Source organism: Pelobates fuscus, chromosome 9, assembly GCF_036172605.1.
Source record: "Pelobates fuscus isolate aPelFus1 chromosome 9, aPelFus1.pri, whole genome shotgun sequence".
NCBI lineage: Eukaryota > Metazoa > Chordata > Amphibia > Anura > Pelobatidae > Pelobates > Pelobates fuscus.
The window spans coordinates 57,530,760-57,557,307 of record NC_086325.1 but is presented as its reverse complement, the minus strand read 5'-3'; the positions used below and the strand labels follow the sequence as shown (position 1 = coordinate 57,557,307).

The 26,548-nt window shown below is 43.8% G+C and overlaps 21 non-coding genes across 21 annotated transcripts; all 21 read right to left on the bottom strand.

Annotated features, from left to right (window-relative positions):
• Positions 1-597: 597 nt before the first annotated feature.
• TRNAK-UUU (transfer RNA lysine (anticodon UUU)) lies at positions 598-670 on the bottom strand. The gene has a single exon. It is a non-coding gene; the product is annotated as a tRNA-Lys (tRNA).
• Positions 671-1,519: 849 nt separating this feature from the next.
• Positions 1,520-1,592, bottom strand: TRNAK-UUU (transfer RNA lysine (anticodon UUU)). The gene has a single exon. It is a non-coding gene; the product is annotated as a tRNA-Lys (tRNA).
• Positions 1,593-2,441: 849 nt separating this feature from the next.
• TRNAK-UUU (transfer RNA lysine (anticodon UUU)) lies at positions 2,442-2,514 on the bottom strand. Its single transcript has one exon. It is a non-coding gene; the product is annotated as a tRNA-Lys (tRNA).
• Positions 2,515-3,363: 849 nt separating this feature from the next.
• TRNAK-UUU (transfer RNA lysine (anticodon UUU)) lies at positions 3,364-3,436 on the bottom strand. Its single transcript has one exon. It is a non-coding gene; the product is annotated as a tRNA-Lys (tRNA).
• An 849-nt stretch (positions 3,437-4,285) lies between these two features.
• Positions 4,286-4,358, bottom strand: TRNAK-UUU (transfer RNA lysine (anticodon UUU)). The gene has a single exon. It is a non-coding gene; the product is annotated as a tRNA-Lys (tRNA).
• An 849-nt stretch (positions 4,359-5,207) lies between these two features.
• Positions 5,208-5,280, bottom strand: TRNAK-UUU (transfer RNA lysine (anticodon UUU)). Its single transcript has one exon. It is a non-coding gene; the product is annotated as a tRNA-Lys (tRNA).
• Positions 5,281-6,129: 849 nt separating this feature from the next.
• Positions 6,130-6,202, bottom strand: TRNAK-UUU (transfer RNA lysine (anticodon UUU)). Its single transcript has one exon. It is a non-coding gene; the product is annotated as a tRNA-Lys (tRNA).
• An 849-nt stretch (positions 6,203-7,051) lies between these two features.
• TRNAK-UUU (transfer RNA lysine (anticodon UUU)) lies at positions 7,052-7,124 on the bottom strand. Its single transcript has one exon. It is a non-coding gene; the product is annotated as a tRNA-Lys (tRNA).
• Positions 7,125-7,973: 849 nt separating this feature from the next.
• On the bottom strand, positions 7,974-8,046 carry TRNAK-UUU (transfer RNA lysine (anticodon UUU)). Its single transcript has one exon. It is a non-coding gene; the product is annotated as a tRNA-Lys (tRNA).
• An 849-nt stretch (positions 8,047-8,895) lies between these two features.
• Positions 8,896-8,968, bottom strand: TRNAK-UUU (transfer RNA lysine (anticodon UUU)). The gene has a single exon. It is a non-coding gene; the product is annotated as a tRNA-Lys (tRNA).
• Positions 8,969-9,817: 849 nt separating this feature from the next.
• On the bottom strand, positions 9,818-9,890 carry TRNAK-UUU (transfer RNA lysine (anticodon UUU)). The gene has a single exon. It is a non-coding gene; the product is annotated as a tRNA-Lys (tRNA).
• Positions 9,891-10,739: 849 nt separating this feature from the next.
• TRNAK-UUU (transfer RNA lysine (anticodon UUU)) lies at positions 10,740-10,812 on the bottom strand. The gene has a single exon. It is a non-coding gene; the product is annotated as a tRNA-Lys (tRNA).
• An 849-nt stretch (positions 10,813-11,661) lies between these two features.
• TRNAK-UUU (transfer RNA lysine (anticodon UUU)) lies at positions 11,662-11,734 on the bottom strand. The gene has a single exon. It is a non-coding gene; the product is annotated as a tRNA-Lys (tRNA).
• Positions 11,735-12,583: 849 nt separating this feature from the next.
• Positions 12,584-12,656, bottom strand: TRNAK-UUU (transfer RNA lysine (anticodon UUU)). The gene has a single exon. It is a non-coding gene; the product is annotated as a tRNA-Lys (tRNA).
• Positions 12,657-13,505: 849 nt separating this feature from the next.
• TRNAK-UUU (transfer RNA lysine (anticodon UUU)) lies at positions 13,506-13,578 on the bottom strand. The gene has a single exon. It is a non-coding gene; the product is annotated as a tRNA-Lys (tRNA).
• A 1,771-nt stretch (positions 13,579-15,349) lies between these two features.
• TRNAK-UUU (transfer RNA lysine (anticodon UUU)) lies at positions 15,350-15,422 on the bottom strand. The gene has a single exon. It is a non-coding gene; the product is annotated as a tRNA-Lys (tRNA).
• A 2,673-nt stretch (positions 15,423-18,095) lies between these two features.
• On the bottom strand, positions 18,096-18,168 carry TRNAK-UUU (transfer RNA lysine (anticodon UUU)). The gene has a single exon. It is a non-coding gene; the product is annotated as a tRNA-Lys (tRNA).
• Positions 18,169-19,920: 1,752 nt separating this feature from the next.
• On the bottom strand, positions 19,921-19,993 carry TRNAK-UUU (transfer RNA lysine (anticodon UUU)). The gene has a single exon. It is a non-coding gene; the product is annotated as a tRNA-Lys (tRNA).
• A 1,770-nt stretch (positions 19,994-21,763) lies between these two features.
• On the bottom strand, positions 21,764-21,836 carry TRNAK-UUU (transfer RNA lysine (anticodon UUU)). The gene has a single exon. It is a non-coding gene; the product is annotated as a tRNA-Lys (tRNA).
• Positions 21,837-23,588: 1,752 nt separating this feature from the next.
• Positions 23,589-23,661, bottom strand: TRNAK-UUU (transfer RNA lysine (anticodon UUU)). The gene has a single exon. It is a non-coding gene; the product is annotated as a tRNA-Lys (tRNA).
• Positions 23,662-25,442: 1,781 nt separating this feature from the next.
• Positions 25,443-25,515, bottom strand: TRNAK-UUU (transfer RNA lysine (anticodon UUU)). Its single transcript has one exon. It is a non-coding gene; the product is annotated as a tRNA-Lys (tRNA).
• Between the last annotated feature and the right edge of the window lie 1,033 nt (positions 25,516-26,548).

Sequence of the window (26,548 nt, the reverse complement as noted above, 5' to 3'; positions counted from 1 at the left end):
CTCCTTCCACTTTGCGGATGATGCTGACTTCACATCCATTTCAAGGAGACAATTGACTTTGCATTTTCTCAAAGCACGTTTCTAGATCAGAAAGACACTGAATCTGTCTGGAACAAGTAGATCCCAGTGCTTGAGCAGACAGGAATGTTTGACAGTGGGAAAAATAAAGGTAGGTGTGGCAAGTGAGGCGTTTGGAATGTGGGTGCTGAGAGAAAATCTAAGCGCGCATGACTCAAACGGTAGACCCGAAACCCTTCTATTTGCCACAAGGAAGTTGGCGACGTTGAAAATGGACTTCAACACTAAAGTAAGAATTCAAGTTGAATTTCATACTTGCGGTCAAATTAGCCAAACTGGAAATATTTTCTACAAATGTTCTCTAAGTAACCTATGTTTTCCATTCAGCTACTGTTGCCTTAAATTTAAAATGTATTTGGTGAACCAGAACATTTTTTAAGCTTAGACCATGTCTTTTCCCCTTGCTTTGAATTGTCACTTTTCAGTGGAGAAGAATGGCTTAACCTGCACCAAACGCTTAAGTGCCGACAGAATTGCAGGTAGCCCCTCTTAACATTGGTGATCTCAAAACCATGGGAGCGCCCGAACAGGGACTTGAACCCTGGACCCTCAGATTAAAAGTCTGATGCTCTACCGACTGAGCTATCCGGGCTCTTGGAGCGTCGCTCTGCTGGCGCTCCATGCGTGCCTGGTAACATGGTCCAATTGAAAAGCTACTTTCGGCTGATTGAAAACATAGCACTGCCTGTCAACCAGAAAACTACTGTGCGCTGCACTGCTCACATGCTTGTAAATTGAATCTCTTCTCCTGGCTTACACACAAATTGCTGCAAATCATTGTCAGTTTCTACACCTTCACCCCTTGCTTGAGTGCTGACAAGCTGTTTCAAGGTATCCGGGAGGTCTCCTTCCTCTTTGCGTATGATGCTGACTTCACATCCATTTCAAGGAGACAATTGACTTTGCATTTTCTCAAAGAACGTTTCTAGATCAGAAAGACACTGAATCTGTCTGGAACAAGTAGATCCCAGTGCTTGAGCAGACAGGAATGTTTGGCAGTGGGAAAAATAAAGGTAGGTGTGGCAAGTGAGGCGTTTGGAATGTGGGTGCTGAGAGAAAATCTAAGCGCGCATGACTCAAACGGTAGACCCGAAACCCTTCTATTTGCCACAAGGAAGTTGGCGACGTTGAAAATGGACTTCAACACTAAAGTAAGAATTCAAGGTGAATTTCAAACTTGCGGTCAAATTAGCCAAACTGGAAATATTTTCTACAAATGTTCTCTAAGTAACATATGTTTTCCATTCAGCTACTCTTGCCTTAAATTTAAAATGTATTTGGTGAACCAGAACATTTTTTAAGCTTAGACCATGTCTTTTCCCCTTGCTTTGAATTGTCACTTTTCAGTGGAGAAGAATTGCTTAACCTGCAACAAACGCTTAAGTGCCGACAGAATTGCAGGTAGCCCCTGTTAACATTGGTGATCTAAAAATCATGGGAGCGCCCGAACAGGGACTTGAACCCTGGACCCTCAGATTAAAAGTCTGATGCTCTACCGACTGAGCTATCCAGGCTCTTGGAGCGTCGCTCTGCTGGCGCTCCGTGCGTGCCTGGTAACATGGTCCTATTGAAAAGCTACTTTCGGCTGATTGAAAACGTAGCACTGCCTGTCAACCAGAAAACTACTGTGCGCTGCACTGCTCACCTGCTTGTAAATTGAATCTCTTCTCCTGGCTTACACACAAATTGCTGCAAATCATTGTCAGTTTCAACACCTTCACCCCTTGCTTGAGTGCTGACAAGCTGTTTCAAGGTATCCGGGAGGTCTCCTTCCTCTTTGCGTATGATGCTGACTTCACATCCATTTCAAGGAGACAATTGACTTTGCATTTTCTCAAAGCACGTTTCTAGATCAGAAAGACACTGAATCTGTCTGGAACAAGTAGATCCCAGTGCTTGAGCAGACAGGAATGTTTGACAGTGGGAAAAATAAAGGTAAGTGTGGCAAGTGAGGCGTTTGGAATGTGGGTGCTGAGAGAAAATCTAAGCGCGCATGACTCAAACAGTAGACCCGAAACCCTTCTATTTGCAACAAGGAAGTTGGCGACGTTGAAAATGGACTTCAACACTAAATTAAGTATTCAAGTTGAATTTCAAACTTGCGGTCAAATTAGCCAAACTGGAAATATTTTCTACAAATGTTCTCTAAGTAACGTATGTTTTCCATTCAGCTACTCTTGCCTTAAATTTAAAATGTATTTGGTGAACAAGAAAAATTTTTAAGCTTAGACCATGTCTTTTCCCCTTGCTTTGAATTGTCACTTTTCAGTGGAGAAGAATGGCTTAACCTGCAACAAACGCTTAAGTGCCGACAGAATTGAAGGTAGCCTCTCTTAACATTGGTGATCTAAAAACCATGGGAGCGCCCGAACAGGGACTTGAACCCTGGACCCTCAGATTAAAAGTCTGATGCTCTACCGACTGAGCTATCCGGGCTCTTGGAGCGTCGCTCTGTTGGCGCTCCGTGCGTGCCTGGTAACATGGTCCAATTGAAAAGCTACTTTCGGCTGATTGAAAACGTAGCACTGCCTGTCAACCAGAAAACTACTGTGCGCTGCACTGTTCACCTGCTTGTAAATTGAATCTCTTCTCCTGGCTTACACACAAATTGCTGCAAATCATTGTCAGTTTCAACACCTTCACCCCTTGCTTGAGTGCTGACAAGCTGTTTCAAGGTATCCGGGAGGTCTCCTTCCTCTTTGCGTATGATGCTGACTTCACATCCATTTCAAGGAGACAATTGACTTTGCATTTTCTCAAAGCACGTTTCTAGATCAGAAAGACACTGAATCTGTCTGGAACAAGTAGATCCCAGCGCTTGAGCAGACAGGAATGTTTGACAGTGGGAAAAATAAAGGTATGTGTGGCAAGTGAGGCGTTTGGAATGTGGGTGCTGAGAGAAAATCTAAGCGCGCATGACTCAAACGGTAGACCCGAAACCCTTCTATTTGCAACAAGGAAGTTGGCGACGTTGAAAATGGACTTCAACACTAAATTAAGTATTCAAGTTGAATTTCAAACTTGCGGTCAAATTAGCCAAACTGGAAATATTTTCTACAAATGTTCTCTAAGTAACGTATGTTTTCCATTCAGCTACTCTTGCCTTAAATTTAAAATGTATTTGGTGAACAAGAAAAATTTTTAAGCTTAGACCATGTCTTTTCCCCTTGCTTTGAATTGTCACTTTTCAGTGGAGAAGAATGGCTTAACCTGCAACAAACGCTTAAGTGCCGACAGAATTGAAGGTAGCCTCTCTTAACATTGGTGATCTAAAAACCATGGGAGCGCCCGAACAGGGACTTGAACCCTGGACCCTCAGATTAAAAGTCTGATGCTCTACCGACTGAGCTATCCGGGCTCTTGGAGCGTCGCTCTGTTGGCGCTCCGTGCGTGCCTGGTAACATGGTCCAATTGAAAAGCTACTTTCGGCTGATTGAAAACGTAGCACTGCCTGTCAACCAGAAAACTACTGTGCGCTGCACTGCTCACCTGCTTGTAAATTGAATCTCTTCTCCTGGCTTACACACAAATTGCTGCAAATCATTGTCAGTTTCAACACCTTCACCCCTTGCTTGAGTGCTGACAAGCTGTTTCAAGGTATCCGGGAGGTCTCCTTCCTCTTTGCGTATGATGCTGACTTCACATCCATTTCAAGGAGACAATTGACTTTGCATTTTCTCAAAGCACGTTTCTAGATCAGAAAGACACTGAATCTGTCTGGAACAAGTAGATCCCAGCGCTTGAGCAGACAGGAATGTTTGACAGTGGGAAAAATAAAGGTAGGTGTGGCAAGTGAGGCGTTTGGAATGTGGGTGCTGAGAGAAAATCTAAGCGCGCATGACTCAAACGGTAGACCCGAAACCCTTCTATTTGCCACAAGGAAGTTGGCGACGTTGAAAATGGACTTCAACACTAAAGTAAGAATTCAAGGTGAATTTCAAACTTGCGGTCAAATTAGCCAAACTGGAAATATTTTCTACAAATGTTCTTTAAGTAACATATGTTTTCCATTCAGCTACTCTTGCCTTAAATTTAAAATGTATTTGGTGAACCAGAACATTTTTTAAGCTTAGACCATGTCTTTTCCCCTTGCTTTGAATTGTCACTTTTCAGTGGAGAAGAATGGCTTAACCTGCACCAAACGCTTAAGTGCCGACAGAATTGCAGGTAGCCCCTCTTAACATTGGTGATCTAAAAATCATGGGAGCGCCCGAACAGGGACTTGAACCCTGGACCCTCAGATTAAAAGTCTGATGCTCTACCGACTGAGCTATCCGGGCTCTTGGAGCGTTGCTATGCTGGCGCTCCGTGCGTGCCTGGTAACATGGTCCAATTGAAAAGCTACTTTCGGCTGATTGAAAACGTAGCACTGCCTGTCAACCAGAAAACTACTGTGCGCTGCACTGCTCACATGCTTGTAAATTGAATCTCTTCTCCTGGCTTACCCACAAATTACTGCAAATCATTGTCAGTTTCTACACCTTCACCCCTTGCTTGAGTGCTGACAAGCTGTTTCAAGGTATCCGGGAGGTCTCCTTCCTCTTTGCGTATAATGCTGACTTCACATCCATTTCAAGGAGACAATTGACTTTGCATTTTCTCAAAGCACGTTTCTAGATCAGAAAGACACTGAATCTGTCTGGAACAAGTAGATCCCAGTGCTTGAGCAGACAGGAATGTTTGACAGTGGGAAAAATAAAGGTAGGTGTGGCAAGTGAGGCGTTTGGAATGTGGGTGCTGAGAGAAAATCTAAGCGCGCATGACTCAAACGGTAGACCCGAAACCCTTCTATTTGCCACAAGGAAGTTGGCGACGTTGAAAATGGACTTCAACACTAAAGTAAGAATTCAAGTTGAATTTCATACTTGCGGTCAAATTAGCCAAACTGGAAATATTTTCTACAAATGTTCTCTAAGTAACCTATGTTTTCCATTCAGCTACTGTTGCCTTAAATTTAAAATGTATTTGGTGAACCAGAACATTTTTTAAGCTTAGACCATGTCTTTTCCCCTTGCTTTGAATTGTCACTTTTCAGTGGAGAAGAATGGCTTAACCTGCACCAAACGCTTAAGTGCCGACAGAATTGCAGGTAGCCCCTCTTAACATTGGTGATCTCAAAACCATGGGAGCGCCCGAACAGGGACTTGAACCCTGGACCCTCAGATTAAAAGTCTGATGCTCTACCAACTGAGCTATCCGGGCTCTTGGAGCGTCGCTCTGCTGGCGCTCCATGCGTGCCTGGTAACATGGTCCAATTGAAAAGCTACTTTCGGCTGATTGAAAACATAGCACTGCCTGTCAACCAGAAAACTACTGTGCGCTGCACTGCTCACATGCTTGTAAATTGAATCTCTTCTCCTGGCTTACACACAAATTGCTGCAAATCATTGTCAGTTTCTACACCTTCACCCCTTGCTTGAGTGCTGACAAGCTGTTTCAAGGTATCCGGGAGGTCTCCTTCCTCTTTGCGTATGATGCTGACTTCACATCCATTTCAAGGAGACAATTGACTTTGCATTTTCTCAAAGAACGTTTCTAGATCAGAAAGACACTGAATCTGTCTGGAACAAGTAGATCCCAGTGCTTGAGCAGACAGGAATGTTTGGCAGTGGGAAAAATAAAGGTAGGTGTGGCAAGTGAGGCGTTTGGAATGTGGGTGCTGAGAGAAAATCTAAGCGCGCATGACTCAAACGGTAGACCCGAAACCCTTCTATTTGCCACAAGGAAGTTGGCGACGTTGAAAATGGACTTCAACACTAAAGTAAGAATTCAAGGTGAATTTCAAACTTGCGGTCAAATTAGCCAAACTGGAAATATTTTCTACAAATGTTCTTTAAGTAACATATGTTTTCCATTCAGCTACTCTTGCCTTAAATTTAAAATGTATTTGGTGAACCAGAACATTTTTTAAGCTTAGACCATGTCTTTTCCCCTTGCTTTGAATTGTCACTTTTCAGTGGAGAAGAATGGCTTAACCTGCACCAAACGCTTAAGTGCCGACAGAATTGCAGGTAGCCCCTCTTAACATTGGTGATCTAAAAATCATGGGAGCGCCCGAACAGGGACTTGAACCCTGGACCCTCAGATTAAAAGTCTGATGCTCTACCGACTGAGCTATCCGGGCTCTTGGAGCGTCGCTATGCTGGCGCTCCGTGCGTGCCTGGTAACATGGTCCAATTGAAAAGCTACTTTCGGCTGATTGAAAACGTAGCACTGCCTGTCAACCAGAAAACTACTGTGCGCTGCACTGCTCACATGCTTGTAAATTGAATCTCTTCTCCTGGCTTACCCACAAATTACTGCAAATCATTGTCAGTTTCTACACCTTCACCCCTTGCTTGAGTGCTGACAAGCTGTTTCAAGGTATCCGGGAGGTCTCCTTCCTCTTTGCGTATAATGCTGACTTCACATCCATTTCAAGGAGACAATTGACTTTGCATTTTCTCAAAGCACGTTTCTAGATCAGAAAGACACTGAATCTGTCTGGAACAAGTAGATCCCAGTGCTTGAGCAGACAGGAATGTTTGACAGTGGGAAAAATAAAGGTAGGTGTGGCAAGTGAGGCGTTTGGAATGTGGGTGCTGAGAGAAAATCTAAGCGCGCATGACTCAAACGGTAGACCCGAAACCCTTCTATTTGCCACAAGGAAGTTGGCGACGTTGAAAATGGACTTCAACACTAAAGTAAGAATTCAAGTTGAATTTCAAACTTGCGGTCAAATTAGCCAAACTGGAAATATTTTCTACAAATGTTCTCTAAGTAACGTATGTTTTCCATTCAGCTACTCTTGCCTTAAATTTAAAATGAATTTGGTGAACAAGAAAATTTTTTAAGCTTAGACCATGTCTTTTCCCCTTGCTTTGAATTGTCACTTTTCAGTGGAGAAGAATGGCTTAACCTGCAACAAACGCTTAAGTGCCGACAGAATTGCAGGTAGCCTCTCTTAACATTGGTGATATAAAAACCATGGGAGCGCCCGAACAGGGACTTGAACCCTGGACCCTCAGATTAAAAGTCTGATGCTCTACCGACTGAGCTATCCGGGCTCTTGGAGCATCGCTCTGCTGGTGCTCCGTGCGTGCCTGGTAACATGGTCCAATTGAAAAGCTACTTTCGGCTGATTGAAAACGTAGCACTGCCTGTCAACCAGAAAACTACTGTGCGCTGCACTGCTCACCTGCTTGTAAATTGAATCTCTTCTCCTGGCTTACACACAAATTGCTGCAAATCATTGTCAGTTTCAACACCTTCACCCCTTGCTTGAGTGCTGACAAGCTGTTTCAAGGTATCCGGGAGGTCTCCTTCCACTTTGCGGATGATGCTGACTTCACATCCATTTCAAGGAGACAATTGACTTTGCATTTTCTCAAAGCACGTTTCTAGATCAGAAAGACACTGAATCTGTCTGGAACAAGTAGATCCCAGTGCTTGAGCAGACAGGAATGTTTGACAGTGGGAAAAATAAAGGTAGGTGTGGCAAGTGAGGCGTTTGGAATGTGGGTGCTGAGAGAAAATCTAAGCGCGCATGACTCAAACGGTAGACCCGAAACCCTTCTATTTGCCACAAGGAAGTTGGCGACGTTGAAAATGGACTTCAACACTAAAGTAAGAATTCAAGTTGAATTTCATACTTGCGGTCAAATTAGCCAAACTGGAAATATTTTCTACAAATGTTCTCTAAGTAACCTATGTTTTCCATTCAGCTACTGTTGCCTTAAATTTAAAATGTATTTGGTGAACCAGAACATTTTTTAAGCTTAGACCATGTCTTTTCCCCTTGCTTTGAATTGTCACTTTTCAGTGGAGAAGAATGGCTTAACCTGCACCAAACGCTTAAGTGCCGACAGAATTGCAGGTAGCCCCTCTTAACATTGGTGATCTCAAAACCATGGGAGCGCCCGAACAGGGACTTGAACCCTGGACCCTCAGATTAAAAGTCTGATGCTCTACCGACTGAGCTATCCGGGCTCTTGGAGCGTCGCTCTGCTGGCGCTCCATGCGTGCCTGGTAACATGGTCCAATTGAAAAGCTACTTTCGGCTGATTGAAAACATAGCACTGCCTGTCAACCAGAAAACTACTGTGCGCTGCACTGCTCACATGCTTGTAAATTGAATCTCTTCTCCTGGCTTACACACAAATTGCTGCAAATCATTGTCAGTTTCTACACCTTCACCCCTTGCTTGAGTGCTGACAAGCTGTTTCAAGGTATCCGGGAGGTCTCCTTCCTCTTTGCGTATGATGCTGACTTCACATCCATTTCAAGGAGACAATTGACTTTGCATTTTCTCAAAGAACGTTTCTAGATCAGAAAGACACTGAATCTGTCTGGAACAAGTAGATCCCAGTGCTTGAGCAGACAGGAATGTTTGGCAGTGGGAAAAATAAAGGTAGGTGTGGCAAGTGAGGCGTTTGGAATGTGGGTGCTGAGAGAAAATCTAAGCGCGCATGACTCAAACGGTAGACCCGAAACCCTTCTATTTGCCACAAGGAAGTTGGCGACGTTGAAAATGGACTTCAACACTAAAGTAAGAATTCAAGGTGAATTTCAAACTTGCGGTCAAATTAGCCAAACTGGAAATATTTTCTACAAATGTTCTCTAAGTAACATATGTTTTCCATTCAGCTACTCTTGCCTTAAATTTAAAATGTATTTGGTGAACCAGAACATTTTTTAAGCTTAGACCATGTCTTTTCCCCTTGCTTTGAATTGTCACTTTTCAGTGGAGAAGAATTGCTTAACCTGCAACAAACGCTTAAGTGCCGACAGAATTGCAGGTAGCCCCTGTTAACATTGGTGATCTAAAAATCATGGGAGCGCCCGAACAGGGACTTGAACCCTGGACCCTCAGATTAAAAGTCTGATGCTCTACCGACTGAGCTATCCAGGCTCTTGGAGCGTCGCTCTGCTGGCGCTCCGTGCGTGCCTGGTAACATGGTCCTATTGAAAAGCTACTTTCGGCTGATTGAAAACGTAGCACTGCCTGTCAACCAGAAAACTACTGTGCGCTGCACTGCTCACCTGCTTGTAAATTGAATCTCTTCTCCTGGCTTACACACAAATTGCTGCAAATCATTGTCAGTTTCAACACCTTCACCCCTTGCTTGAGTGCTGACAAGCTGTTTCAAGGTATCCGGGAGGTCTCCTTCCTCTTTGCGTATGATGCTGACTTCACATCCATTTCAAGGAGACAATTGACTTTGCATTTTCTCAAAGCACGTTTCTAGATCAGAAAGACACTGAATCTGTCTGGAACAAGTAGATCCCAGTGCTTGAGCAGACAGGAATGTTTGACAGTGGGAAAAATAAAGGTAAGTGTGGCAAGTGAGGCGTTTGGAATGTGGGTGCTGAGAGAAAATCTAAGCGCGCATGACTCAAACAGTAGACCCGAAACCCTTCTATTTGCAACAAGGAAGTTGGCGACGTTGAAAATGGACTTCAACACTAAATTAAGTATTCAAGTTGAATTTCAAACTTGCGGTCAAATTAGCCAAACTGGAAATATTTTCTACAAATGTTCTCTAAGTAACGTATGTTTTCCATTCAGCTACTCTTGCCTTAAATTTAAAATGTATTTGGTGAACAAGAAAAATTTTTAAGCTTAGACCATGTCTTTTCCCCTTGCTTTGAATTGTCACTTTTCAGTGGAGAAGAATGGCTTAACCTGCAACAAACGCTTAAGTGCCGACAGAATTGAAGGTAGCCTCTCTTAACATTGGTGATCTAAAAACCATGGGAGCGCCCGAACAGGGACTTGAACCCTGGACCCTCAGATTAAAAGTCTGATGCTCTACCGACTGAGCTATCCGGGCTCTTGGAGCGTCGCTCTGTTGGCGCTCCGTGCGTGCCTGGTAACATGGTCCAATTGAAAAGCTACTTTCGGCTGATTGAAAACGTAGCACTGCCTGTCAACCAGAAAACTACTGTGCGCTGCACTGCTCACCTGCTTGTAAATTGAATCTCTTCTCCTGGCTTACACACAAATTGCTGCAAATCATTGTCAGTTTCAACACCTTCACCCCTTGCTTGAGTGCTGACAAGCTGTTTCAAGGTATCCGGGAGGTCTCCTTCCTCTTTGCGTATGATGCTGACTTCACATCCATTTCAAGGAGACAATTGACTTTGCATTTTCTCAAAGCACCTTTCTAGATCAGAAAGTCACTGAATCTGTCTGGAACAAGTAGATCCCAGCGCTTGAGCAGACAGGAATGTTTGACAGTGGGAAAAATAAAGGTATGTGTGGCAAGTGAGGCGTTTGGAATGTGGGTGCTGAGAGAAAATCTAAGCGCGCATGACTCAAACGGTAGACCCGAAACCCTTCTATTTGCCACAAGGAAGTTGGCGACGTTGAAAATGGACTTCAACACTAAAGTAAGAATTCAAGTTGAATTTCAAACTTGCGGTCAAATTAGCCAAACTGGAAATATTTTCTACAAATGTTCTCTAAGTAACATATGTTTTCCATTCAGCTACTCTTGCCTTAAATTTAAAATGTATTTGGTGAACCAGAACATTTTTTAAGCTTAGACCATGTCTTTTCCCCTTGCTTTGAATTGTCACTTTTCAGTGGAGAAGAATGGCTTAACCTGCACCAAACGCTTAAGTGCCGACAGAATTGCAGGTAACCCCTGTTAACATTGGTGATCTAAAAATCATGGGAGCGCCCGAACAGGGACTTGAACCCTGGACCCTCAGATTAAAAGTCTGATGCTCTACCGACTGAGCTATCCGGGCTCTTGGAGCGTCGCTCTGCTGGTGCTCCGTGCGTGCCTGGTAACATGGTCCAATTGAAAAGCTACTTTCGGCTGATTGAAAACGTAGCACTGCCTGTCAACCAGAAAACTACTGTGCGCTGCACTGCTCACATGCTTGTAAATTGAATCTCTTCTCCTGGCTTACCCACAAATTGCTGCAAATCATTGTCAGTTTCTACACCTTCACCCCTTGCTTGAGTGCTGACAAGCTGTTTCAAGGTATCCGGGAGGTCTCCTTCCTCTTTGCGTATGATGCTGACTTCACATCCATTTCAAGGAGACAATTGACTTTGCATTTTCTCAAAGCACGTTTCTAGATCAGAAAGACACTGAATCTGTCTGGAACAAGTAGATCCCAGTGCTTGAGCAGACAGGAATGTTTGACAGTGGGAAAAATAAAGGTAGGTGTGGCAAGTGAGGCGTTTGGAATGTGGGTGCTGAGAGAAAATCTAAGCGCGCATGACTCAAACGGTAGACCCGAAACCCTTCTATTTGCCACAAGGAAGTTGGCGACATTGAAAATGGACTTCAACACTAAAGTAAGAATTCAAGTTGAATTTCAAACTTGCGGTCAAATTAGCCAAATTGGAAATATTTTCTACAAATGTTCTCTAAGTAACGTATGTTTTCCATTCAGCTACTCTTGCCTTAAATTTAAAATGTATTTGGTGAACAAGAATTTTTTTTAAGCTTAGACCATGTCTTTTCCCCTTGCTTTGAATTGTCACTTTTCAGTGGAGAAGAATGGCTTAACCTGCAACAAACGCTTAAGTGCCGACAGAATTGCAGGTAGCCTCTCTTAACATTGGTGATATAAAAACCATGGGAGCGCCCGAACAGGGACTTGAACCCTGGACCCTCAGATTAAAAGTCTGATGCTCTACCGACTGAGCTATCCGGGCTCTTGGAGCGTCGCTCTGCTGGTGCTCCGTGCGTGCCTGGTAACATGGTCCAATTGAAAAGCTACTTTCGGCTGATTGAAAACGTAGCACTGCCTGTCAACCAGAAAACTACTGTGCGCTGCACTGCTCACCTGCTTGTAAATTGAATCTCTTCTCCTGGCTTACACACAAATTGCTGCAAATCATTGTCAGTTTCAACACCTTCACCCCTTGCTTGAGTGCTGACAAGCTGTTTCAAGGTATCCGGGAGGTCTCCTTCCACTTTGCGGATGATGCTGACTTCACATCCATTTCAAGGAGACAATTGACTTTGCATTTTCTCAAAGCACGTTTCTAGATCAGAAAGACACTGAATCTGTCTGGAACAAGTAGATCCCAGTGCTTGAGCAGACAGGAATGTTTGACAGTGGGAAAAATAAAGGTAGGTGTGGCAAGTGAGGCGTTTGGAATGTGGGTGCTGAGAGAAAATCTAAGCGCGCATGACTCAAACGGTAGACCCGAAACCCTTCTATTTGCCACAAGGAAGTTGGCGACGTTGAAAATGGACTTCAACACTAAAGTAAGAATTCAAGTTGAATTTCATACTTGCGGTCAAATTAGCCAAACTGGAAATATTTTCTACAAATGTTCTCTAAGTAACCTATGTTTTCCATTCAGCTACTGTTGCCTTAAATTTAAAATGTATTTGGTGAACCAGAACATTTTTTAAGCTTAGACCATGTCTTTTCCCCTTGCTTTGAATTGTCACTTTTCAGTGGAGAAGAATGGCTTAACCTGCACCAAACGCTTAAGTGCCGACAGAATTGCAGGTAGCCCCTCTTAACATTGGTGATCTCAAAACCATGGGAGCGCCCGAACAGGGACTTGAACCCTGGACCCTCAGATTAAAAGTCTGATGCTCTACCAACTGAGCTATCCGGGCTCTTGGAGCGTCGCTCTGCTGGCGCTCCATGCGTGCCTGGTAACATGGTCCAATTGAAAAGCTACTTTCGGCTGATTGAAAACATAGCACTGCCTGTCAACCAGAAAACTACTGTGCGCTGCACTGCTCACATGCTTGTAAATTGAATCTCTTCTCCTGGCTTACACACAAATTGCTGCAAATCATTGTCAGTTTCTACACCTTCACCCCTTGCTTGAGTGCTGACAAGCTGTTTCAAGGTATCCGGGAGGTCTCCTTCCTCTTTGCGTATGATGCTGACTTCACATCCATTTCAAGGAGACAATTGACTTTGCATTTTCTCAAAGAACGTTTCTAGATCAGAAAGACACTGAATCTGTCTGGAACAAGTAGATCCCAGTGCTTGAGCAGACAGGAATGTTTGGCAGTGGGAAAAATAAAGGTAGGTGTGGCAAGTGAGGCGTTTGGAATGTGGGTGCTGAGAGAAAATCTAAGCGCGCATGACTCAAACGGTAGACCCGAAACCCTTCTATTTGCCACAAGGAAGTTGGCGACGTTGAAAATGGACTTCAACACTAAAGTAAGAATTCAAGGTGAATTTCAAACTTGCGGTCAAATTAGCCAAACTGGAAATATTTTCTACAAATGTTCTTTAAGTAACATATGTTTTCCATTCAGCTACTCTTGCCTTAAATTTAAAATGTATTTGGTGAACCAGAACATTTTTTAAGCTTAGTCCATGTCTTTTCCCCTTGCTTTGAATTGTCACTTTTCAGTGGAGAAGAATGGCTTAACCTGCAACAAATGCTTAAGTGCCGACAGAATTGCAGGTAGCCCCTGTTAACATTGGTGATCTAAAAATCATGGGAGCGCCCGAACAGGGACTTGAACCCTGGACCCTCAGATTAAAAGTCTGATGCTCTACCGACTGAGCTATCCAGGCTCTTGGAGCGTCGCTCTGCTGGCGCTCCATGCGTGCCTGGTAACATGGTCCTATTGAAAAGCTACTTTCGGCTTATTGAAAACGTAGCACTGCCTGTCAACCAGAAAACTACTGTGCGCTGCACTGCTCACCTGCTTGTAAATTGAATCTCTTCTCCTGGCTTACACACAAATTGCTGCAAATCATTGTCAGTTTCAACACCTTCACCCCTTGCTTGAGTGCTGACAAGCTGTTTCAAGGTATCCGGGAGGTCTCCTTCCTCTTTGCGTATGATGCTGACTTCACATCCATTTCAAGGAGACAATTGACTTTGCATTTTCTCAAAGCACGTTTCTAGATCAGAAAGACACTGAATCTGTCTGGAACAAGTAGATCCCAGTGCTTGAGCAGACAGGAATGTTTGACAGTGGGAAAAATAAAGGTAAGTGTGGCAAGTGAGGCGTTTGGAATGTGGGTGCTGAGAGAAAATCTAAGCGCGCATGACTCAAACAGTAGACCCGAAACCCTTCTATTTGCAACAAGGAAGTTGGTGACGTTGAAAATGGACTTCAACACTAAAGTAAGTATTCAAGTTGAATTTCAAACTTGCGGTCAAATTAGCCAAACTGGAAATATTTTCTACAAATGTTCTCTAAGTAACGTATGTTTTCCATTCAGCTACTCTTGCCTTAAATTTAAAATGTATTTGGTGAACCAGAACATTTTTTAAGCTTAGACCATGTCTTTTCCCCTTGCTTTGAATTGTCACTTTTCAGTGGAGAAGAATGGCTTAACCTGCAACAAACGCTTAAGTGCCAACAGAATTGCAGGTAGCCTCTCTTAACATTGGTGATCTAAAAATCATGGGAGCGCCCGAACAGGGACTTGAACCCTGGACCCTCAGATTAAAAGTCTGATGCTCTACCGACTGAGCTAACCGGGCTCTTGGAGCGTCTCTCTGCTGGCGCTCCGTGCGTGCCTGGTAACATGGTCCAATTGAAAAGCTACTTTCGGCTGATTGAAAACGTAGCACTGCCTGTCAACCAGAAAACTACTGTGCGCTGCACTGCTCACCTGCTTGTAAATTGAATCTCTTCTCCTGGCTTACACACAAATTGCTGCAAATCATTGTCAGTTTCAACACCTTCACCCCTTGCTTGAGTGCTGACAAGCTGTTTCAAGGTATCCGGGAGGTCTCCTTCCTCTTTGCGTATGATGCTGACTTCACATCCATTTCAAGGAGACAATTGACTTTGCATTTTCTCAAAGCACGTTTCTAGATCAGAAAGACACTGAATCTGTCTGGAACAAGTAGATCCCAGTGCTTGAGCAGACAGGAATGTTTGACAGTGGGAAAAATAAAGGTAGGTGTGGCAAGTGAGGCGTTTGGAATGTGGGTGCTGAGAGAAAATCTAAGCGCGCATGACTCAAACGGTAGACCCGAAACCCTTCTATTTGCCACAAGGAAGTTGGCGACGTTGAAGATGGACTTCAACACTAAAGTAAGAATTCAAGTTGAATTTCATACTTGCGGTCAAATTAGCCAAACTGGAAATATTTTCTACAAATGTTCTCTAAGTAACCTATGTTTTCCATTCAGCTACTGTTGCCTTAAATTTAAAATGTATTTGGTGAACCAGAACATTTTTTAAGCTTAGACCATGTCTTTTCCCCTTGCTTTGAATTGTCACTTTTCAGTGGAGAAGAATGGCTTAACCTGCACCAAACGCTTAAGTGCCGACAGAATTGCAGGTAGCCCCTCTTAACATTGGTGATCTAAAAATCATGGGAGCGCCCGAACAGGGACTTGAACCCTGGACCCTCAGATTAAAAGTCTGATGCTCTACCGACTGAGCTATCCGGGCTCTTGGAGCGTCGCTCTGCTGGCGCTCCGTGCGTGCCTGGTAACATGGTCCAATTGAAAAGCTACTTTCGGCTGATTGAAAACGTAGCACTGCCTGTCAACCAGAAAACTACTGTGCGCTGCACTGCTCACCTGCTTGTAAATTGAATCTCTTCTCCTGGCTTACACACAAATTGCTGCAAATCATTGTCAGTTTCAACACCTTCACCCCTTGCTTGAGTGCTGACAAGCTGTTTCAAGGTATCCGGGAGGTCTCCTTCCTCTTTGCGTATGATGCTGACTTCACATCCATTTCAAGGAGACAATTGACTTTGCATTTTCTCAAAGCACGTTTCTAGATCAGAAAGACACTGAATCTGTCTGGAACAAGTAGATCCCAGTGCTTGAGCAGACAGGAATGTTTGACAATGGGAAAAATAAAGGTAGGTGTGGCAAGTGAGGCGTTTGGAATGTGGGTGCTGAGAGAAAATCTAAGCGCGCATGACTCAAACGGTAGACCCGGAACCCTTCTATTTGCCACAAGGAAGTTGGCGACGTTGAAAATGGACTTCAACACTAAAGTAAGAATTCAAGGTGAATTTCAAACTTGTGGTCAAATTAGCCAAACTGGAAATATTTTCTACAAATGTTTTCCATTCAGCTACTCTTGCCTTAAATTTAAAATGTATTTGGTGAACCAGAACATTTTTTAAGCTTAGACCATGTCTTTTCCCCTTGCTTTGAATTGTCACTTTTCAGTGGAGAAGAATGGCTTAACCTGCAACAAACGCTTAAGTGCCGACAGAATTGCAGGTAGCCCCTCTTAACATTGGTGATATAAAAATCATGAGAGCACCCGAACAGGGACTTGAACCCTGGACCCTCAGATTAAAAGTCTGATGCTCTACCGACTGAGCTACCGAGCTCTTGGAGCGTCGCTCTGCTGGCGCTCCGTGCGTGCCTGGTAACATGGTCCAATTGAAAAGCTACTTTCGGCTGATTGAAAACGTAGCACTGCCTGTCAACCAGAAAACTACTGTGCGCTGCACTGCTCACCTGCTTGTAAATTGAATCTCTTCTCCTGGCTTACACACAAATTGCTGCAAATCATTGTCAGTTTCAACACCTTCACCCCTTGCTTGAGTGCTGACAAGCTGTTTCAAGGTATCCGGGAGGTCTCCTTCCTCTTTGCGTATGATGCTGACTTCACATCCATTTCAAGGAGACAATTGACTTTGCATTTTCTCAAAGCACGTTTCTAGATCAGAAAGACACTGAATCTGTCTGGAACAAGTAGATCCCAGTGCTTGAGCAGACAGGAATGTTTGACAGTGGGAAAAATAAAGGTAGGTGTGGCAAGTGAGGCGTTTGGAATGTGGGTGCTGAGAGAAAATCTAAGCGCGCATGACTCAAACGGTAGACCCGAAACCCTTCTATTTGCCACAAGGAAGTTGGCGACGTTGAAAATGGACTTCAACACTAAAGTAAGAATTCAAGTTGAATTTCAAACTTGCGGTCAAATTAGCCAAACTGGAAATATTTTCTACAAATGTTCTCTAAGTAACATATGTTTTCCATTCAGCTGCTCTTGCCTTAAATTTAAAATGTATTTGGTGAACCAGAACATTTTTTAAGCTTAGACCATGTCTTTTCCCCTTGCTTTGAATTGTCACTTTTCAGTGGAGAAGAATGGCTTAACCTGCAACAAACGCTTAAGTGCCGACAGAATTGCAGGTAGCCCCTCTTAACATTGGTGATATAAAAATCATGGGAGCACCCGAACAGGGACTTGAACCCTGGACCCTCAGATTAAAAGTCTGATGCTCTACCGACTGAGCTACCGAGCTCTTGGAGCGTCGCTCTGCTGGCGCTCCGTGCGTGCCTGGTAACATGGTCCAATTGAAAAGCTACTTTCGGCTGATTGAAAACGTAGCACTGCCTGTCAACCAGAAAACTACTGTGCGCTGCACTGCTCACCTGCTTGTAAATTGAATCTCTTCTCCTGGCTTACACACAAATTGCTGCAAATCATTGTCAGTTTCAACACCTTCACCCCTTGCTTGAGTGCTGACAAGCTGTTTCAAGGTATCCGGGAGGTCTCCTTCCTCTTTGCGTATGATGCTGACTTCACATCCATTTCAAGGAGACAATTGACTTTGCATTTTCTCAAAGCACGTTTCTAGATCAGAAAGACACTGAATCTGTCTGGAACAAGTAGATCCCAGTGCTTGAGCAGACAGGAATGTTTGACAGTGGGAAAAATAAAGGTAGGTGTGGCAAGTGAGGCGTTTGGAATGTGGGTGCTGAGAGAAAATCTAAGCGCGCATGACTCAAACGGTAGACCCGAAACCCTTCTATTTGCCACAAGGAAGTTGGCGACGTTGAAAATGGACTTCAACACTAAAGTAAGAATTCAAGTTGAATTTCAAACTTGCGGTCAAATTAGCCAAACTGGAAATATTTTCTACAAATGTTCTCTAAGTAACATATGTTTTCCATTCAGCTACTCTTGCCTTAAATTTAAAATGTATTTGGTGAACCAGAACATTTTTTAAGCTTAGACCATGTCTTTTCCCCTTGCTTTGAATTGTCACTTTTCAGTGGAGAAGAATGGCTTAACCTGCAACAAACGCTTAAGTGCCGACAGAATTGAAGGTAGCCTCTCTTAACATTGGTGATCTAAAAACCATGGGAGCGCCCGAACAGGGACTTGAACCCTGGACCCTCAGATTAAAAGTCTGATGCTCTACCGACTGAGCTATCCGGGCTCTTGGAGCGTCGCTCTGCTGGCGCTCCGTGCGTGCCTGGTAACATGGTCCAATTGAAAAGCTACTTTCGGCTGATTGAAAACGTAGCACTGCCTGTCAACCAGAAAACTACTGTGCGCTGCACTGCTCACCTGCTTGTAAATTGAATCTCTTCTCCTGGCTTACACACAAATTGCTGCAAATCATTGTCAGTTTCAACACCTTCACCCCTTGCTTGAGTGCTGACAAGCTGTTTCAAGGTATCCGGGAGGTCTCCTTCCTCTTTGCGTATGATGCTGACTTCACATCCATTTCAAGGAGACAATTGACTTTGCATTTTCTCAAAGCACGTTTCTAGATCAGAAAGACACTGAATCTGTCTGGAACAAGTAGATCCCAGTGCTTGAGCAGACAGGAATGTTTGACAATGGGAAAAATAAAGGTAGGTGTGGCAAGTGAGGCGTTTGGAATGTGGGTGCTGAGAGAAAATCTAAGCGCGCATGACTCAAACGGTAGACCCGGAACCCTTCTATTTGCCACAAGGAAGTTGGCGACGTTGAAAATGGACTTCAACACTAAAGTAAGAATTCAAGGTGAATTTCAAACTTGTGGTCAAATTAGCCAAACTGGAAATATTTTCTACAAATGTTTTCCATTCAGCTACTCTTGCCTTAAATTTAAAATGTATTTGGTGAACCAGAACATTTTTTAAGCTTAGACCATGTCTTTTCCCCTTGCTTTGAATTGTCACTTTTCAGTGGAGAAGAATGGCTTAACCTGCAACAAACGCTTAAGTGCCGACAGAATTGCAGGTAGCCCCTCTTAACATTGGTGATATAAAAATCATGGGAGCACCCGAACAGGGACTTGAACCCTGGACCCTCAGATTAAAAGTCTGATGCTCTACCGACTGAGCTACCGAGCTCTTGGAGCGTCGCTCTGCTGGCTCTCCGTGCGTGCCTGGTAACATGGTCCAATTGAAAAGCTACTTTCGGCTGATTGAAAACGTAGCACTGCCTGTCAACCAGAAAACTACTGTGCGCTGCACTGCTCACCTGCTTGTAAATTGAATCTCTTCTCCTGGCTTACACACAAATTGCTGCAAATCATTGTCAGTTTCAACACCTTCACCCCTTGCTTGAGTGCTGACAAGCTGTTTCAAGGTATCCGGGAGGTCTCCTTCCTCTTTGCGTATGATGCTGACTTCACATCCATTTCAAGGAGACAATTGACTTTGCATTTTCTCAAAGCACGTTTCTAGATCAGAAAGACACTGAATCTGTCTGGAACAAGTAGATCCCAGTGCTTGAGCAGACAGGAATGTTTGACAGTGGGAAAAATAAAGGTAGGTGTGGCAAGTGAGGCGTTTGGAATGTGGGTGCTGAGAGAAAATCTAAGCGAGCATGACTCAAACGGTAGACCCGAAACCCTTCTATTTGCCACAAGGAAGTTGGCGACGTTGAAAATGGACTTCAACACTAAAGTAAGAATTCAAGTTGAATTTCAAACTTGCGGTCAAATTAGCCAAACTGGAAATATTTTCTACAAATGTTCTCTAAGTAACATATGTTTTCCATTCAGCTACTCTTGCCTTAAATTTAAAATGTATTTGGTGAACCAGAACATTTTTTAAGCTTAGACCATGTCTTTTCCCCTTGCTTTGAATTGTCACTTTTCAGTGGAGAAGAATGGCTTAACCTGCAACAAACGCTTAAGTGCCGACAGAATTGAAGGTAGCCTCTCTTAACATTGGTGATCTAAAAACCATGGGAGCGCCCGAACAGGGACTTGAACCCTGGACCCTCAGATTAAAAGTCTGATGCTCTACCGACTGAGCTATCCGGGCTCTTGGAGCGTCGCTCTGCTGGCGCTCCGTGCGTGCCTGGTAACATGGTCCAATTGAAAAGCTACTTTCGGCTGATTGAAAACGTAGCACTGCCTGTCAACCAGAAAACTACTGTGCGCTGCACTGCTCACCTGCTTGTAAATTGAATCTCTTCTCCTGGCTTACACACAAATTGCTGCAAATCATTGTCAGTTTCAACACCTTCACCCCTTGCTTGAGTGCTGACAAGCTGTTTCAAGGTATCCGGGAGGTCTCCTTCCTCTTTGCGTATGATGCTGACTTCACATCCATTTCAAGGAGACAATTGACTTTGCATTTTCTCAAAGCACGTTTCTAGATCAAAAAGACACTGAATCTGTCTGGAACAAGTAGATCCCAGTGCTTGAGCAGACAGGAATGTTTGGCAGTGGGAAAAATAAAGGTAAGTGTGGCAAGTGAGGCGTTTGGAATGTGGGTGCTGAGAGAAAATCTAAGCGCGCATGACTCAAACAGTAGACCCGAAACCCTTCTATTTGCCACAAGGAAGTTGGCGACGTTGAAAATGGACTTCAACACTAAAGTAAGAATTCAAGTTGAATTTCAAACTTGCGGTCAAATTAGCCAAACTGGAAATATTTTCTACAAATGTTCTCTAAGTAACGTATGTTTTCCATTCAGCTACTCTTGCCTTAAATTTAAAATGTATTTGGTGAACCAGAACATTTTTTAAGCTTAGACCATGTCTTTTCCCCTTGCTTTGAATTGTCACTTTTCAGTGGAGAAGAATGGCTTAACCTGCAACAAACGCTTAAGTGCCGACAGAATTGCAGGTAGCCTCTCTTAACATTGGTGATCTAAAAACCATGGGAGCGCCCGAACAGGGACTTGAACCCTGGACCATCAGATTAAAAGTCTGATGCTCTACCGACTGAGCTACCGAGCTCTTGGAGCGTCGCTCTGCTGGCGCTCCGTGCGTGCCTGGTAACATGGTCCAATTGAAAAGCTACTTTCGGCTGATTGAAAACGTAGCACTGCCTGTCAACCAGAAAACTACTGTGCGCTGCACTGCTCACCTGCTTGTAAATTGAATCTCTTCTCCTGGCTTACACACAAATTGCTGCAAATCATTGTCAGTTTCAACACCTTCACCCCTTGCTTGAGTGCTGACAAGCTGTTTCAAGGTATCCGGGAGGTCTTCTTCCTCTTTGCGTATGATGCTGACTTCACATCCATTTCAAGGAGACAATTGACTTTGCATTTTCTCAAAGCACGTTTCTAGATCAGAAAGACACTGAATCTGTCTGGAACAAGTAGATCCCAGTGCTTGAGCAGACAGGAATGTTTGACAGTGGGAAAAATAAAGGTAGGTGTGGCAAGTGAGGCGTTTGGAATGTGGGTGCTGAGAGAAAATCTAAGCGCGCATGACTCAAACGGTAGACCCGAAACCCTTCTATTTGCCACAAGGAAGTTGGCGACGTTGAAAATGGACTTCAACACTAAAGTAAGAATTCAAGTTGAATTTCAAACTTGCGGTCAAATTAGCCAAACTGGAAATATTTTCTACAAATGTTCTCTAAGTAACGTATGTTTTCCATTCAGCTACTCTTGCCTTAAATTTAAAATGTATTTGGTGAACCAGAACATTTTTTAAGCTTAGACCATGTCTTTTCCCCTTGCTTTGAATTGTCACTTTTCAGTGGAGAAGAATGGCTTAACCTGCAACAAACGCTTAAGTGCCGACAGAATTGCAGGTAGCCTCTCTTAACATTGGTGATCTAAAAACCATGGGAGCGCCCGAACAGGGACTTGAACCCTGGACCCTCAGATTAAAAGTCTGATGCTCTACCGACTGAGCTATCCGGGCTCTTGGAGCGTCGCTCTGCTGGCGCTCCGTGCGTGCCTGGTAACATGGTCCAATTGAAAAGCTACTTTCGGCTGATTGAAAACGTAGCACTGCCTGTCAACCAGAAAACTACTGTGCGCTGCACTGCTCACCTGCTTGTAAATTGAATCTCTTCTCCTGGCTTACACACAAATTGCTGCAAATCATTGTCAGTTTCAACACCTTCACCCCTTGCTTGAGTGCTGACAAGCTGTTTCAAGGTATCCGGGAGGTCTCCTTCCTCTTTGCGTATGATGCTGACTTCACATCCATTTCAAGGAGACAATTGACTTTGCATTTTCTCAAAGCACGTTTCTAGATCAGAAAGACACTGAATCTGTCTGGAACAAGTAGATCCCAGTGCTTGAGCAGACAGGAATGTTTGACAATGGGAAAAATAAAGGTAGGTGTGGCAAGTGAGGCGTTTGGAATGTGGGTGCTGAGAGAAAATCTAAGCGCGCATGACTCAAACGGTAGACCCGGAACCCTTCTATTTGCCACAAGGAAGTTGGCGACGTTGAAAATGGACTTCAACACTAAAGTAAGAATTCAAGGTGAATTTCAAACTTGTGGTCAAATTAGCCAAACTGGAAATATTTTCTACAAATGTTTTCCATTCAGCTACTCTTGCCTTAAATTTAAAATGTATTTGGTGAACCAGAACATTTTTTAAGCTTAGACCATGTCTTTTCCCCTTGCTTTGAATTGTCACTTTTCAGTGGAGAAGAATGGCTTAACCTGCAACAAACGCTTAAGTGCCGACAGAATTGCAGGTAGCCCCTCTTAACATTGGTGATATAAAAATCATGGGAGCACCCGAACAGGGACTTGACCCCTGGACCCTCAGATTAAAAGTCTGATGCTCTACCGACTGAGCTACCGAGCTCTTGGAACGTCGCTCTGCTGGCTCTCCGTGCGTGCCTGGTAACATGGTCCAATTGAAAAGCTACTTTCGGCTGATTGAAAACGTAGCACTGCCTGTCAACCAGAAAACTACTGTGCGCTGCACTGCTCACCTGCTTGTAAATTGAATCTCTTCTCCTGGCTTACACACAAATTGCTGCAAATCATTGTCAGTTTCAACACCTTCACCCCTTGCTTGAGTGCTGACAAGCTGTTTCAAGGTATCCGGGAGGTCTCCTTCCTCTTTGCGTATGATGCTGACTTCACATCCATTTCAAGGAGACAATTGACTTTGCATTTTCTCAAAGCACGTTTCTAGATCAGAAAGACACTGAATCTGTCTGGAACAAGTAGATCCCAGTGCTTGAGCAGACAGGAATGTTTGACAGTGGGAAAAATAAAGGTAGGTGTGGCAAGTGAGGCGTTTGGAATGTGGGTGCTGAGAGAAAATCTAAGCGAGCATGACTCAAACGGTAGACCCGAAACCCTTCTATTTGCCACAAGGAAGTTGGCGACGTTGAAAATGGACTTCAACACTAAAGTAAGAATTCAAGTTGAATTTCAAACTTGCGGTCAAATTAGCCAAACTGGAAATATTTTCTACAAATGTTCTCTAAGTAACATATGTTTTCCATTCAGCTACTCTTGCCTTAAATTTAAAATGTATTTGGTGAACCAGAACATTTTTTAAGCTTAGACCATGTCTTTTCCCCTTGCTTTGAATTGTCACTTTTCAGTGGAGAAGAATGGCTTAACCTGCAACAAACGCTTAAGTGCCGACAGAATTGAAGGTAGCCTCTCTTAACATTGGTGATCTAAAAACCATGGGAGCGCCCGAACAGGGACTTGAACCCTGGACCCTCAGATTAAAAGTCTGATGCTCTACCGACTGAGCTATCCGGGCTCTTGGAGCGTCGCTCTGCTGGCGCTCTGCTGGCGCTCCGTGCGTGCCTGGTAACATGGTCCAATTGAAAAGCTACTTTCGGCTGATTGAAAACGTAGCACTGCCTGTCAACCAGAAAACTACTGTGCGCTGCACTGCTCACCTGCTTGTAAATTGAATCTCTTCTCCTGGCTTACACACAAATTGCTGCAAATCATTGTCAGTTTCAACACCTTCACCCCTTGCTTGAGTGCTGACAAGCTGTTTCAAGGTATCCGGGAGGTCTCCTTCCTCTTTGCGTATGATGCTGACTTCACATCCATTTCAAGGAGACAATTGACTTTGCATTTTCTCAAAGCACGTTTCTAGATCAGAAAGACACTGAATCTGTCTGGAACAAGTAGATCCCAGTGCTTGAGCAGACAGGAATGTTTGGCAGTGGGAAAAATAAAGGTAAGTGTGGCAAGTGAGGCGTTTGGAATGTGGGTGCTGAGAGAAAATCTAAGCGCGCATGACTCAAACAGTAGACCCGAAACCCTTCTATTTGCCACAAGGAAGTTGGCGACGTTGAAAATGGACTTCAACACTAAAGTAAGAATTCAAGTTGAATTTCAAACTTGCGGTCAAATTAGCCAAACTGGAAATATTTTCTACAAATGTTCTCTAAGTAACGTATGTTTTCCATTCAGCTACTCTTGCCTTAAATTTAAAATGTATTTGGTGAACCAGAACATTTTTTAAGCTTAGACCATGTCTTTTCCCCTTGCTTTGAATTGTCACTTTTCAGTGGAGAAGAATGGCTTAACCTGCAACAAACGCTTAAGTGCCGACAGAATTGCAGGTAGCCTCTCTTAACATTGGTGATCTAAAAACCATGGGAGCGCCCGAACAGGGACTTGAACCCTGGACCATCAGATTAAAAGTCTGATGCTCTACCGACTGAGCTACCGAGCTCTTGGAGCGTCGCTCTGCTGGCGCTCCGTGCGTGCCTGGTAACATGGTCCAATTGAAAAGCTACTTTCGGCTGATTGAAAACGTAGCACTGCCTGTCAACCAGAAAACTACTGTGCGCTGCACTGCTCACCTGCTTGTAAATTGAATCTCTTCTCCTGGCTTACACACAAATTGCTGCAAATCATTGTCAGTTTCAACACCTTCACCCCTTGCTTGAGTGCTGACAAGCTGTTTCAAGGTATCCGGGAGGTCTTCTTCCTCTTTGTGTATGATGCTGACTTCACATCCATTTCAAGGAGACAATTGACTTTGCATTTTCTCAAAGCACGTTTCTAGATCAGAAAGACACTGAATCTGTCTGGAACAAGTAGATCCCAGTGCTTGAGCAGACAGGAATGTTTGACAGTGGGAAAAATAAAGGTAGGTGTGGCAAGTGAGGCGTTTGGAATGTGGGTGCTGAGAGAAAATCTAAGCGCGCATGACTCAAACGGTAGACCCGAAACCCTTCTATTTGCCACAAGGAAGTTGGCGACGTTGAAAATGGACTTCAACACTAAAGTAAGAATTCAAGTTGAATTTCAAACTTGCGGTCAAATTAGCCAAACTGGAAATATTTTCTACAAATGTTCTCTAAGTAACATATGTTTTCCATTCAGCTACTCTTGCCTTAAATTTAAAATGTATTTGGTGAACCAGAACATTTTTTAAGCTTAGACCATGTCTTTTCCCCTTGCTTTGAATTGTCACTTTTCAGTGGAGAAGAATGGCTTAACCTGCAACAAACGCTTAAGTGCCGACAGAATTGAAGGTAGCCTCTCTTAACATTGGTGATCTAAAAACCATGGGAGCGCCCGAACAGGGACTTGAACCCTGGACCCTCAGATTAAAAGTCTGATGCTCTACCGACTGAGCTATCCGGGCTCTTGGAGCGTCGCTCTGCTGGCGCTCCGTGCGTGCCTGGTAACATGGTCCAATTGAAAAGCTACTTTCGGCTGATTGAAAACGTAGCACTGCCTGTCAACCAGAAAACTACTGTGCGCTGCACTGCTCACCTGCTTGTAAATTGAATCTCTTCTCCTGGCTTACACACAAATTGCTGCAAATCATTGTCAGTTTCAACACCTTCACCCCTTGCTTGAGTGCTGACAAGCTGTTTCAAGGTATCCGGGAGGTCTCCTTCCTCTTTGCGTATGATGCTGACTTCACATCCATTTCAAGGAGACAATTGACTTTGCATTTTCTCAAAGCACGTTTCTAGATCAGAAAGACACTGAATCTGTCTGGAACAAGTAGATCCCAGTGCTTGAGCAGACAGGAATGTTTGGCAGTGGGAAAAATAAAGGTAAGTGTGGCAAGTGAGGCGTTTGGAATGTGGGTGCTGAGAGAAAATCAAAGCGCGCATGACTCAAACAGTAGACCCGGAACCCTTCTATTTGCCACAAGGAAGTTGGCGACGTTGAAAATGGACTTCAACACTAAAGTAAGAATTCAAGGTGAATTTCAAACTTGCGGTCAAATTAGCCAAACTGGAAATATTTTCTACAAATGTTCTCTAAGTAACATATGTTTTCCATTCAGCTACTCTTGCCTTAAATTTAAAATGTATTTGGTGAACCAGAAATTTTTTTAAGCTTAGACCATGTCTTTTCCCCTTGCTTTGAATTGTCACTTTTCAGTGGAGAAGAATGGCTTAACCTGCAACAAACGCTTAAGTGCCGACAGAATTGCAGGTAGCCCCTGTTAACATTGGTGATCTAAAAATCATGGGAGCGCCCGAACAGGGACTTGAACCCTGGACCCTCAGATTAAAAGTCTGATGCTCTACCGACTGAGCTATCCGGTCTCTTGGAGCGTCGCTCTGCTGGCGCTCCGTGCGTGCCTGGTAACATGGTCCAATTGAAAAGCTACTTTCGGCTGATTGAAAACGTAGCACTGCCTGTCAACCAGAAAACTA